Source organism: Hippoglossus hippoglossus, chromosome 14 (genome assembly GCF_009819705.1).
Source record: "Hippoglossus hippoglossus isolate fHipHip1 chromosome 14, fHipHip1.pri, whole genome shotgun sequence".
NCBI lineage: Eukaryota > Metazoa > Chordata > Actinopteri > Pleuronectiformes > Pleuronectidae > Hippoglossus > Hippoglossus hippoglossus.
The window spans coordinates 22,820,172-22,835,015 of NC_047164.1; the positions used below are offsets into that span (position 1 = coordinate 22,820,172).

Sequence of the window (14,844 nt, forward strand, 5' to 3'; positions counted from 1 at the left end):
CCATCATAGTATACAAACAAACTTGGTCCAATGATGTCCATTTTATGAAATATCATGTGGTGCGACCATCAAGAAATGACCAATTTGGGACTTTGATGTTGAAATCCATTCAAAGACAGGAAGTTGCATCATAAACCATTTTGCCAAGGACCCATGGAAGCAGCAACAGGTTTGTAACTCTCTCTCAAATTTGGAAAAAAATAACCTTTTTCACAGCTGGTATGTAGTTGCCACATTTGGATATCATGTGGTATGACCTCAAAAAAACTATGAATTTGTAGTTATTTCTAAAAATATATATTTTCATTATAAATTTCATCGTGGCCTTTTGTGCTGACCTAGTTCGTTTTCTTTAGGTGGCCAATTCTGTGGCTGTAAATTTTGACTGAACTAGAAAATATCATGTGGTGTGGCCAAATGTGGTGCGACCATTGCAGAGTGATGGATAGATCTATTGTAATGTACTGAGATGTGTTGGACTCAAATGCTCGACTCGGAGACAGAGATAAAGAATAACTTTTACTGAATGGTTTCGGTACACGGAGTGGCAGTCCAGTAACAAACACAATATTCCAATAAGTATCGGGCAGCAGCAGAAGTCGAAGGAGATCCAGTCCAGGTTCGGTACACAGGTGAGGCAGTCCAATAACAAACACACAATTCCAATGAGTGTCAGGCAGTAGCAGGGTTTGGTGAAGATCCAGTCCAGGTTCGGTACACGGGTAGACAATTGTTGAACAGGCAGAGGTACCGACAGGGAAGAAGCAAAAGCGGAGTCGATTACACAGGCCGGGGTCGGAATCACTAGAAACTTAATTATTAGTGGTGCACCGATGTATCCGCCGTATATCGGTAGCGGCCGATATTTGCCTCGTTTACTGCCATCGGCGTATCGGTAATAAACTTGACTTTCACTGATAACATTGGCTGATGTTCATTGGTATGTTTTCTGCAGCCTGCCAATCTGGCATCCAGATTATGGTACACTGACGCCGGGTTTACACCGGGCGCTGAAGCGCCGCGCAGCGCAGCGCCAAGGAAAGCCAGGCACTTCCCATCCACCCTTGTTAAACCTTTGTGCGGTTCACATGGACTGCGATGCGCCGCGCCCTTCACCGATGGTTTCGGCGTGCGAGCGAGCGTATCGCGCCAGGAAACAGACTGAAAAATGGATGAACCTCTGGGCAGAGGGGACGTTGACTTCCTTCTCTAGGTCGGGGAACAGTGGTGGTTGGTAGCCATAGGCACACTGAAATGGAGAAAGGCCGGTAGATGAACTGGGTAAAGTATTGTGTGCATACTCTACCCAGATGAGATGATTACTCCAGGTAGCCGGGTTTTGGGAGACAAGGCATCGCAGTCCTGTCTCCAGTTCCTGGTTCATCCGCTCCGCCTGGCCGTTGGACTGGGGATGGTATCCGGAGGAGAGACTGACTGTGGTGCCGAGGAGGGAACAGAACACCTTCCAGAACTGGGAAACAAACTGTGGACCCCGGTCTGACACCACATCCTTCGGGAACCCATGGATGCGAAAAACATGCAACAGGACAGCCTCCGCAGTTCCTTTGGCAGAAGGCAGCTTGGGCATGGGAATGAAATGAACCATCTTAGAGAATCGATCAACAACTGTTAAAATAGTGGTGTTACCTTTTGAGGGAGGCAACCCGGTAACAAAGTCCAGAGAGATGTCAGACCAGGGGCGATGGGGCACAGGAGGTGGCTGCAGAAGCCCAGAGGGTGGACGTCGCAAGCTCTTGTTCTGAGCACACACGGCACAGGCAGTCACGTATTCCCTGACCTCTCCCTCCATGGATGGCCACCAGAAGCGTTGTCTGACCACAAAGAGAGTCCGCCGTATCCCAGGGTGACAAGAAACCCAGGAGGTATGAGCCCAATGGATGACCTGGGAACGAAGTGGAACAGACACAAACAACCGGTTCGGGGGACAGCCATCCGGCACCTGACAATTAATATTTGCCTGTCTGACCTTTTGTTCAATTCCCCAGGTAACGGCCCCTACCACACAGGATGGAGGCAAGATATTAGAGGGGAACCTCGGGGCAGAACCAGGGTCAAACAGACGAGACAGTGCATCTGCTTTAGCATTCTTGGAACCAGGGCGATATGACAAGGAAAAATTAAATCGATTAAAAAACAAAGCCCACCTGGCCTGTCTGGAATTGAGTCGTTTGGCGGACCGGATGTACTCAAGGTTTTTGTGATCAGTCCAAACCAAGAACGGCTGCTCTGCTCCCTCCAACCAATGACGCCATTCCTCCAGGGCCACTTTAATAGCCAGCAACTCCCTATTCCCCACATCGTAATTTCGTTCCGGCAGGAGAGGAGGACGGCCGAATAAGTCCCGCCGCCAGGGAAGAGTCAATATATTCGGTCATAGTCTTTACCTCCGGGGAAGACAAAGAATAGAGGCGCCCCCTAGGGGGTGAACTACCTGGTAGCACAGGGGTGTCAAACTCAAATACACAGTGGGCCGAAATAAAAAAATTGCTACAAGTCAAGGGCCAGACGGGTTCAACGTTTATTGAAAACGTATTGAAAGAACCTTAGTGCACATATTGAACCTGGAACTAACAAGGCCTATAGAGTATTGCCTATAAAACAACATTAAAAGTAATAAAATCAGTTTCATTAATTGCTTATGGCTCTATCTGCAGTTTTTCCAGAGTAATTTCAAGTGAAAACATTTTCTACAGGCAAACAACAGCCAAAAATAATTTACTTCAAAGAAAAATCTAATGTCCTGTAGTAGCAAGAGAAAAAAAATGTAAAAATGAAACTGCATTAAAAACTGAAAATGCGTCAAAGCACCGTTTGCTGCTCTGTGATGCTCACTGGTCTGAGCCAGACACTTGGTGTCTCATCTTGGATACAAGTTCATCAATGTCTGGGGTCAGGCTCTGAGCTGAGGAAATCCTCAGGATTGAGTGAAGGTGCTCATCAGTAAGACGAGTCCTGTGTGAAATTTTGTTTATCTTCATCAAAGAGAACAGTTGTTCGCACAAGTATGTGCTGCCAAACATAGAGAGCGTTTGAGCAGCCTGGGAGCGCAGCTGGGGCATTGTGTCAGGGATGAAACGTGGAAACTCTGCAGCGCCCACAGACTCATATTTTGCCTTCAGTGTGTCACTACATTGGAGCTCAATCAGCTCCATTTGGAGGTTTGATGGTGCGTTTTCCACGTCAGCTGCAAATGGATTACTGAGCAGTTCAAACCTGCTTTTTTGGGCTTCAAAATCTGCAAATCGCCGTGTGAAGTCAGCACCAAGTATGCCGAGTTTTTCAGCAAACTGTGTAGTTGGGAAGGCAGCGACCTGCTCTTTCATTGTTTGGCAGTGCGGAAAATGGCTCAAGTTTTCCTGCAGCATCTGCGTCTCCCACAGGCGCAGCTTGGTTTTAAAAGCCCTCACTGTAGCGTACATGTCAGTGATGACACGGCCCCGCCCCTGAAGCTGCAGGTTGAGCGCATTCAGGTGGCTCGTGATGTCACACAGAAACGCCACTTCACACAGAAACATTTTATTTCGGAGCTCTGTTGTGCCTTTCCCTTTGCTTTCCATGAACTCACAGATCTCCTCACGCAACTGGAAAAATCTTTCCAGCACCTTTCCCTGGCTTAGCCATCGCACCTCTGTGTGATAGGGCAAGTCACCATATTCTGTACTTAACTCCTCCAGAAAAGACTTGAACTGGCGGTGATTTAAACCTTTGGCTCTGATAAAGTTAACCGCTAATGTTATGATGCTCATCACATGTTCCATTTTCAAGGCTTTGCCACACAACGACTCCTGGTGTATGATGCAGTGATAAGCTGTCAACTCACTTGTGACGTTTTCCTCCTTCATCTTTTCTCGGATCCTCCCCACCAATCCACTCTTTTGACCGCACATCGCAGGCGCTCCATCTGTTGTCAGTCCCACAAGTTTATCCCACGGCAGCCCCATTTTATCTACACATCTGGACACCTCTTCAAAGAGATCTTTCCCCCGTAGTTCTGCCATGCATTGGGTGTAATCCCAAAAACTCTTCTGTTACACACAGGCTTGAGTCCACTCCACGGATGAAAATTGACAGCTGGGCAGTATCAGAAGTGTCGGTGCTCTCATCCGCAGCAAGGGAGTATGCGATGAAATCTTTTCCCTTTCCCACAAGCTGTTGTTGGAGATTGGCAGCAAGGTGACGCACACGGTCAGCAACGGTGTTTCGGCTTAGGCTCACATTTAAAAATGCTTGCCTTTTTTCTGGGCACACGGCGTCGCAAACTTTAATCATGCAGTTTTTGACAAATTCCCCCTCGGTAAAGGGCCGGGCTGATTTTGCAACCTCTGCTGCCACAATAAAACTGGCCTTAACAGCAGCCTCGCTTTGTGATTTGGCTTTAGTGAACATAGCCTGCTGTGACACCAGACTTCTTTTTAACTCCTCTACCTTCTGTAGCCTTTGTGTCGTGTCCAGATGCTTGTATCTATCTTGGTGCTTCGTTTCATAGTGTCTTCTTATGTTGTATTCTTTCATTATAGCCACACTGTCTCCGCACAGAAGACACACAGCTTTGCCCTTTACATCCGCGAACATATAATCTGCCTCCCACCTGTCTTGAAAACTCCTGTTTTCAAATTCCACCTTTCGTTTAGCCATTTTTTGGGGAGAGGGATAGTTGAAAGTTGACACAAGTGGTATGTAATACAGACTGTGGGGCGCGTTCGCGGGCCCGCGATTGACGTGCCGACACACGGGCAGTGCATTGTGGGATTTGTAGTATTATCGTGGTGCGTGCGATATACCGGCGGGCCAGCTCAAATAGTAAATAGATTTTATCATGCGGGCCAAAGATAATTCATTCATGTGGCCGGATGTGGCCTTGAGTTTGACACATGTGTGGTAGCAGGTCAATGGCACAGTCATAAGGTCGATGAGGCGGTAGAGAGGTAGCCCGAGTCTTGTTGAAGACTTCCTTGAGGTCTAGGTACCATGGAGGCACTCTGGAGAGGTCTGGGAAATCGGAGTCCAAAGAAGCTGTGCGAGGCGAGGTGACAGCAGAACGAGAAACAGGAAGTTCAAGACAACTGGGAGATGAAACATCAGAGGAGTGGGATACTTTGGAGATAGAAACAGCGCGAATGCAGGTGACAGAACATTTCCTGTCCCAACCTGTTACTTCCCCTGTGACCCAGTTCATGTGGGGGTTATGTTTGGAGAGCCATGGAAAACCCAGAATGAGAGGGTGTGATGGAGAGTTGAAAAGGTGAAAGCTCAGAGATTCAATATGTTCTTTGGAGATAGTCATAGCGGATCAGTCCGGTGAGTTATTTTACACAGTAAGCGTCCATCTAGACTCTAGATGGACCCTCACGCTCTAGATTCTAGAGCGTGAGCCTCTAATGGCTTGGGAAGAGGAATTAATTTTAAATTTAATTTCTTAGCTAACCTCCAGTCCATAAAGCTCTCGTCAGCCCCGGAGTCAACCAAGAAAGGATAAATGACAGTCTGAGATGGTGTGATAAGCACTGCTTGCATGAGAGGTCGAACAGAAGAAACAGTAGTGTGGCTCACCAGCGTATATCTTGCAGTTGCCTGGTTCTTCACTGGACAGCCTGAGAGGTAGTGGCCCATCTGCCCACAATAGATGCATCTTCCCTCACGGACTCGACGTTGACGCTCCTCTGGACTGAGCTTGGTTCGACCCAGCTGCATTGGCTCCTCCGTACCCACAGAGGGCGCTGGTGCGACGGCCGCGGGTGTGAACCGAGCCGGAGCTCGCCAGGACTGTTGAGTGGTAGTCGACTGTCCCCTCTGGAAAGGTGCAGAATAGTCAGGCCTGGATTTCCCACGATCCTGGAGACGTTTATCAATCTTGACGACCAGTGCTATGAGAGAGTCAACATCTTCTGGCAATTCGCGATTGATTAACTGATCCTTTATGGGCTCCGCTAACCCATACAGGAACGCGTCAAACAAGGATTCCTCATTCCAGCCACTATCGGTCGCCAATGTGCGAAATCCAATGGCATAATCAGAGACACGCCGATTGCCCTGGCGAAATCCCATCAGTGCTCTCGCTGCCTCTCGACCTGGGTTAGTGGTGTTGAAGATCTTGCTCAGTGTATTCGTAAACAGCTGAACCAAGGAGCAGACGTGCGAGTTTCTTGCCCACTCGGCAGTCGCCCATTTCTCTGCCCTGCCAGAGAGATATGATATTACGTAAGCCACTTTGGAGCGTTCTGTCTGGAAAGATGGTGCATTTAATTCAAAGTGGAGACCACACTGGACCAGAAAGGCCCGACAGTCTCCAGAATCCCCAGAAAATCTCTCGGGACGGGAGAGACGTGGTGGGATAGCAGGCGGAGCAATAGTGGGAAGTGAAACTGGAGCTGAAGCTGGAGCTGGCTCTAGAACAGCACTCGGAGCGGTGAAGGTGTCAAGACGATCCATGAGCTGTTGGAACCGATTAGTCAGAAAAGTAACCTGACCGTGAACATTCTCCTGTCGTTCCGACATCCCTTGCATCTCGAGGCGAACCGCGTTAAATTGTTCCCCCGTCTGATGAAGTCATCTGCCTTGTGCCTGCAGGGCAGCGCGCACGGAATCGGAGTCGGCTGAATCCATCTTTATGGCCAGTTCGTACTGTAATGTACTGAGATGTGTTGGACTCAAATGCTCGACTCGGCGACAGAGATGATAAAGAATAACTTTTACTGAATGGTTTCGGTACACGGAGTGGCAGTCCAGTAACAAACACAATATTCCAATAAGTGTCGGGCAGCAGCAGAAGTCGAAGGAGATCCAGTCCAGGTTTGGTACACAGGTGAGGCAGTCCAATAACAAACACAATTCCAATGAGTGTCAGGCAGTAGCAGGGTTCGGTGAATATCCAGTCCAGGTTCGGTACACGGGTAGACAATTGTTTGAACAGGCAGAGGTACCGACAGGGAAGAAGCAAAAGCGGAGTCGATACACAGGCCGGGGTCGGAATCACTAGAAACTTAATAATCATGGAAATCGCTGGGACGCTTGAGACAGGGGGAAACAAAGACGAACTAGCAACGCGACACAGGAACACACAGACTAAATACACTAGGTGATGAGGAACAGGTGCAAACAATCGGGGAGGAGCAGACAATCAACAAGGTGGAGCACACACAAGGCAGGGAGTGAGGAGTCTGAAACGAGAGGAGAGATGAGTAACCAATCACAACACAGAACACAAGAATAAACGATAAATATCAGGCCAACTTAACTTAGTAAGCAGGACTGGACGTAACATGAACTTTCACATACACAACAACCACAACAACAAAGAGTGAGGCGGACACGCCCACCAACTCCCTGCAACAACTCCACACACTGGACCAACAGTAGCTTTCCATCCACAGACCTCTCTGCCAGTACTCATGAAGATGTGGGTTTGTTTTAACAGCAGCTTCTCTGCTCTACTCAAACATGTGTCCATCACAACAACACACACACTTCCTGATCTCTGATCTGTTTTTTAATTTTTATTTTAAGAAAAGTACAGCATGAAACACAACTCGTCGAGATTTACTTTCTGTTTCTCGTTGTTGTGCTTCCTTGAATTTAAGAGTTTGAGCCCAGGACCTCCTGCTGCGTTCTTCACGTGTGAATTACGATCACCAGAGAAAGTCCAGTCCCAAGTCTTCTTCTCCTTCATTATTCGGTTTATTGGCAGGTGACAACCAACGTCAAGGTGCATTACCGCCCTCTACTGTGTGTGTCAATATCCTACTTCCTCTTCTTCCCCATTCGGTAGCGTATCTCTTATTACCCTTGATATTTGATAGCTTCTCCTTCGTTCAGTTGAGTGGCGGGTGACAACCTCCTGTGTTGGAGTGTATATCAGAGTTATCTAGCTCATATTAAATCAGTTTGTCCAATCCTGTCTCCCTCAGCTAATGGAACATACTCCCTATTCCAAAGGTAACTACTATTTCCAAGCTTAGTTCTTCCTCTCTGCTTTGCACTTTTCCTCTTGAGCTTTTCTCGTTCTCGAACACACTTATTAAAGTGAAGCATTACTGCTCCACTGACTCTTCTATAAAATATTTTGTGCGGGGGGGTTCAACACACAGTGGAAGGCGGTAATGCACCTTGACGTTGGTTGCTACCCGCCAATAAACCAAACAGAGAAGAAGAGGCTCGGACATCCTCGGCAATTCATGACTGAAAACGCCCTTAAAATAACAATGTCTTTGAACAAGAGGCCGGGCTTTCTATTAGAGTCACAATCTGTTTGTGGCTTTGATCTTCAACATTATTTGAGATCTTTAAAATTGTCTTTGGTTCTTTATCATGTCTTTGATGTGTCTATATGACTTATGGTTGGAAGAAGATACCCTTCATGTTCCATATCAAGGGCGTTTTGTACTACCTTGGTCAGCAGCGCTAAGTGGAAAGAAACGGATCAAATAGACCTAAACACAGATATGGAGGAGACTGCAATACAGACATTCACCATGGATACATCTAATGCATTGGAGCTTCCCAGCATGACAGTTGAAACTATTCGCATGCAGATTGAGGATCTTTATACCAAGTTGACTGCAGAGCAGTGGGAACTGTTAAAATCAGAAACACCAGACAACGTCACAAGGTTTCTGTTGGCAGAACTTCTTCTGAACATGACTTTGTCTGTGTCCTCAGACCTGATCACAGCACATGGACACAACGACTTTCCCTTTACTGCGGAGAGTATCCAGTCCAGTCTGGGAGACGCTCTCCGTCAGAGTTTAGCACCGGGCAGCTTAAAAAAGTCTGTGAGTTTGGATCAACTCACTGTGAGTTTGGATCAACTCACTGAGTTGGTTGCAGAGGAGATGACAGAGAGGGTCAATTCCCACCGGTCTGAGTGCTCCACCAGCGGATGCTCCACCAGCGGATGCTCCACCAGACTGCCACAGTGTCACCAGACCACACCTTACAAACTTGAGAAAATGGTCAATTGTGTTTGCAAAGTGTTGAAGAAATCTGCCGGCGACATCGAGGGCTCGTTCAAGCCGAAACTACGCAGTCAAAAGACATTTGAGCTGATAAACGAGTTCCCTAGGGGGAAACCAACCTCTTCACGCACTGACTCTTCATCACGCAGTTCTCGCTCTGACAGACGAACATCCTCAGAATCATCAGTCCGCAGCAGTGACTATCGGACAAGTGAGGCCGTCCAGGAAATCATCGGGAAGGAGGTGAGCGACATCATCGAGCCCCTTGTGGACGAAATGTCAGAATCTGACCTGAGTGGGCTGATATCTGAATCTTCTCTGGAGTTTAAAGCTGCTGCAGATGAAATCTATCAGATAATTAGTGAAGAGGAGAGTGTCAGATCATCTGATTCGAGTAGAGGCTCCAAATCCTCAAAGAGCCACAAGAAGTTTTGGAAAGAAGTGGGGAAGAGGATCAAGAAGCTTTTTGCAAAGTTTTTGGCGACAGCATCAATGCTCAAGATGGGGACACAAGTCAGGAAGAAGTTCAGTAAGGAGACCCAAGTCCCGAGCAGTGAGTCAGTCAAGTCTCTGATGGATAGTGTGGAGTCTCTGCTTCTGACAGAGACCAAGGACAGAGTTTCACCTGCAAACGCCCCCGTCCTTACCGATGTCCTCTATACGTACATCACAACTGACATTTTAGTGGCGAGTCCAGCTGAAGTGACGAAAGTGTCTGTTCCTAAGTCCCACAAAAAGATGTACGCGGACATAAAGGAGAGAGTGATCAATTTCCTGCCATTGATGAACTGGTGGTTCTCAAAACAGGCCGGTGACTACACCAAGAGGGTGACCTCCGCTTTAATGGAGATTGAGCCCATCGTAGGATCTCCGGTCTCAGAGATCAACAGTGCAACGGAACGGGCAGAGCCCCGCAAAAAGATGTATGTCAATCTCGTCATTGACCAGTTCGTCACTCGAGTGTATGCAAAGTCCAAAGTGAACTTGTGTGACGAATCAATACACCTCACTCAATACCTGTTTGAAAAAACATGGGCCGAAGTCCAAGACATTGACTTAGACATGTCCCCAGATATAATCAATGTCCTCCACAAGGCTGTGTTCAAGGACCTGTGTAAGATGTGGGACTGTCCAGAAACGCTGCTGCTTTCCATTTATCGAAAAGAACCAGAGGTCAAGAAAAGAATCGCTGCCTCTATGGAAAGCCACATGTCCAAAAAACCCGGCAGAATGTCCAGATTCTTCTCCTCTTTGAGCAGATTCTTTAAACGGTAGAAATGCTATTGCTTTAAATGAGGACCCGCATATACGTGTCTTCTACTGAAGGGGTGTGGATTCACTCTGGGAGCTCCAGTTTACCACATCCAAACAAAAAAAAAAGTCTGCATGAAATGTTTTCTGTAACCATTTTCTGTCACAACTGTTAAAAAAGAATAAAAAATAAGAAGATGAGTCGCAGAGGTTGTCCTCTTGGTGTGAAAGCAGCCAGTGTGTGAGGAGGACCATGCAGGAAAGAGGGGGGGAGAAGGGGGAGCACGGGGGGGGGGGGGTGTCTGCTTCATTAGAACCGAGCTTTGGTTCCATGAGCTCTTTTCACATCTCATAGCATGAAGTCGTGTGTGTGTGTGTGTGTGTGTGTTGGAATGAGCTGAGCTACTTCATTTGAAGCAGTGGTTTATTGGAAAAAATAATGAATAAGTCAAAATTCTAAATAGATCTGTTAACATGGACGCAGAAATTATTAGAGAGCCATTCAGCAGCCATTCCGCAGCCAGTGTGGCCCAGGCGTAACACTATAGCCATGTAAACAAGAGAGGAGTTATACATTCAAACCTAATACAAGTTAATATAACAGATATATCAGTACCAAAAAATAGAAGGGTTTATTAAATATCAGGTCACTCAATCCAAAATCCCTACTAATTAATGATCTGATTACTGACCATCTGATCAATTTACAATGTCTAACTGAATCCTGGCTGCAAAATGGAGATTATGTAGGTTTAAATGAAGTGACGCCCCCCACCCATATTAATACTCATATTCCTCGAGGCACAGGCAGAGGTTGAGGAGTTGCAGTAATCTTTAAGTCCGACCTATCTAACAACCCTCGACCTAAAGGTAGTTATAACTTGTTTGAAAATCTCATCATCAGCCTCATACATCCAAGCCTGAAATCACATAAACCAGTTCATTATCATATATCATCCGCCAACCCTTTACTCAGAATTATTATCTGAATTCTCAGAATTTCTATCTAAATTAGTTTTTAGGAGAGATAAAGTCATTGTAGTAGGTGATTTCAAGATTCATGTAGATGTTGCCAATGACAGGAAATTCTATTATAGTCTGTGTTTATCTGATAAAACTATGAACAAATTTGAAGAACTGCTTCCTTTGACACTAACCTCACAGCCATGTGTCATTACAATACAGGAAAGTTATCAAAACTTCCCTCCCACACTAGTTGATAACTTTGTAAATAGAACAGCAGCCTTATTAAAACCAACTCTAAATGCTGAAAAAGAAGAAAGTAAATCAGAGGAGAAAAATGTGATTATTTAGATCAGTCAGTATTTAGAATCCATCACAGCACAGAAACAACACTATTAAAAGTTACAGAGACTGAAACAACATGTAGGGATTAAATTAACGGCATTAGACTGGTTTAAATTGTATTTATCACATAGATTTCCATTTGTTAATGTTAACAATGACTCCTCCATGCACACACAAGTTAGTCATGGAGTTCCACAAGGTTCTGTCCTTGGATCGATACTCTTCACCTTATATATGCTCCCTTTAGGCAACATCATCAGAAAGCAACACATACACTTCCATTGTTATGCAGACGACGCTCAGCTGTACATATCTATGAAGCCTGATGAATCTAATCACTTAGTTCAACTTCAGGAATGTCTCAAGAACATCAAGGCCTGGATGACCCAAAACTTCTTACTTTTATATTAAGTCAAAACTAAGTAATTAAACATGTTAGAGAAACACTGTCTGACCAGATAGTCAACTTGGATGGTGTTAGTTTGGCCCCTAGCTCCACTGTGAGGAACCTTGGAGTTATGTTTGACCAGGACATGTAATTTGACCCACATATGAAACAAGTCTCAAGGACAGCTTTCTTCTTTCTTCCTACCTGCGCAATGTTATGAAAATTAGGAACATCCCGTCTCAGAAGTATGCTGAGAAACTAGTCCATGCATTTGTTACCTCTAGACTGGATTGGTGTAATTCTTTATTATCAGGATGACCCAGTAAGTATGTGAAAAGCCTCCAGCTGGTACAAAATGCTGCAGCATGAGTGCTGACAGGAACTAGAGGGAGAGATCATATACTCCTGTCTTAGCTTCTCTGCATTGGCTCCCTGTCAAATTCAGAATAGAATTCAAGATCCTGCTCCTCACATACGAAGCCCTTAACAATCAAGTCCCTTCATATATCAAAGAGCTTGTCGTGGCCGTTTTACTTCGTTCCACATTACCAAAGGCCACTTATATTAAGCCTGCGGAGTGTTTGTTAAGTCTGACTCGTGTACAACATATATACCTTGCCTTGTTGTGAAAACCCAATGTCGGCACACTTCCAGGAGGCAGGTAAATCTTGAAAAGGGTTTATTTTCCAGTTCCAGCACAATTTACAGACACACCTTATATCGATCCTTTACCGAATTGGCGATGCTGTCTTTTCAACCTGTCACGATGTCACGATTTCACGTTGTCACGATATCACGGCCAAAAACTTATTTCGATCCACTCCTCAGACTTCGCACTCACCACGATGTTCATGCGGTCAATAACAACAACACGCATGTGCAATGACCTGCATTACCGCATCCTCAACTGTCGCAAACAACAAGCCGCAAACAGCAGACACATTACACAAAATATATTTTAACTGTATAAATATAAAACTACAAACCTGGATAATTTAAGAACATATCAAACCAACATTAATATTTATTTACACACACGCCGGCTGCATGGTGGCTCTTACAGAGCTCATAGCACCGTATTGTCCCAATAGATCACTTCGCTCCCAAAACACAGGCTCTCTTGTGGTTCCTAGAATCTGTAAGAGTAGAAAGGGAGGTAGAGCCTTCAGCTACCAGGTTCCTCTCCTGTTGGACCAGCTCCCACTCTGGGTTCGGGAGGCAGACACCATCTCTACATTTAAGGTTAAATTTAAAACATTCTTTTTTAATAAAGCCTATAGTTAGGGCTGGATCAGTTGAGTCCTGAACCATCCCCTAGTTTTGCTGCTATATGTCTAGACTGCTGGGGGAACTCCCATCATGCACTGAGCACTTCTCCCCTTCTCTCTGTTTCTATGTCCCCACATTCATTTATTTATTTTACTCCATGTCACTAACTATGTGTTTTTTTCCCCCCTCCCATAGTCTCTCTTTCTCTCTCTCTCTTTCGCTAACCCTAACCCTTCGTATCTCTGACTCCAGAGCTGCAGGATAACAACAACTATTATTATTACTTTATTATTATTATTATTAACAATAATGCTTATTATTAATTAATTATTATATGAATTGTTGCTGCTATCAATAATAACATCTTTACGCTCTTATTGTTTTCATTATAACTAGTCAGAGCTGAAACCTGATGGCGCACAAGTGTTCCTGTCTCCCCCTCCCTCCCCCCCTTAAATTTGTAAGGCCCAGAGCAGCTGACTAGAGCCACTTTCAAGTGTGTGTGTGTTTGTGTGTGAGTGCATGTGGCAAGCACACCCTCTGCCCAGTGGTCGTAGCTATTACCTTTAAATTCGGAACCTTGATTTCAGAGTGCAGATACAAACAGAGTGTTTTGACGTGGAGCCTGAACACTGAACTGTAATGTACTGAGATGTGTTGGACTCAAATGCTCGACTCGGAGACAGAGATGATAAAGAATAACTTTTATTCGATTAAGTATCGGGCAGCAGCAGAAGTCGAAGGAGATCCAGTCCAGGTTCGGTACACAGGTGAGGCAGTCCAATAACAAACACACAATTCCAATGAGTGTCAGGCAGTAGCAGGGTTCGGTGAAGATCCAGTCCAGGTTCGGTACACGGGTAGACAATTGTTGAACAGGCAGAGGTACCGACAGGGAGCAAGCAAAAGCGGAGTCGATTACACAGCCCGGGGTCGGAATCACTAGAAACTTAATTATCATAGAAATCGCTGGGACGCTTGAGACACGGGGAAACAAAGACGAACTGGCAACGCGACACAGGAACACACAGACTAAATACACTAGGTGATGAGGAACAGGTGCAAACAATCGGGGAGGAGCAGACAATCAACAAGGTGGAGCACACACAAGGCAGGGAGTGAGGAGTCTGAAACGAGAGGAGAGATGAGTAAACAATCACAACACAGAACAGAAGAATAAACGATAAATATCAGGCCAACTTAACTAGTAAGCAGGACTGGACGTAACATATATGTCCTAGATTGGGAGTTTTGGGGCTTTTTTATATTCAATTAATGATTTATATTTTAGCTTGTGATCATTTGTTTATTTCATTGAACCAATATCAACCCCCCCTTTCATTTGAGATTTCTTTTTGTTTGCTATTTTTGAATTAGTTGCATTATAATAATTATATAATTATTTTGTAACCTGATGGCTGCCAACCCCATAGGTTTTTGGTATATTGTGTTTATTAGTACATTGGTTAATTTCTTTGTCTGTTACCCGACTGACTGTGTTCCCTTATCCCTTTCAGTTGCTGAGAGCCGAAGGTGGTGGTGCTGGTGTCCCGGATGGTGGTCTCCCCCTTGTTGTGCTTGCTCCCCCTGGTTTAATTTTCTTCACAACGTATGTGTGCGAATGGTCTTCACGTGTGACTGGGGTGAAGTTGTATT

General features: G+C 45.4%; 1 long non-coding RNA gene across 1 annotated transcript; it reads left to right on the top strand.

Annotated features, from left to right (window-relative positions):
• The first annotated feature begins 6,670 nt into the window (after positions 1–6,670).
• Positions 6,671–14,084, top strand: LOC117774419. The gene is made up of 2 exons (XR_004616077.1): positions 6,671–6,810; positions 13,946–14,084. It is a non-coding gene; the product is annotated as an uncharacterized LOC117774419 (long non-coding RNA).
• Positions 14,085–14,844: the final 760 nt, after the last annotated feature.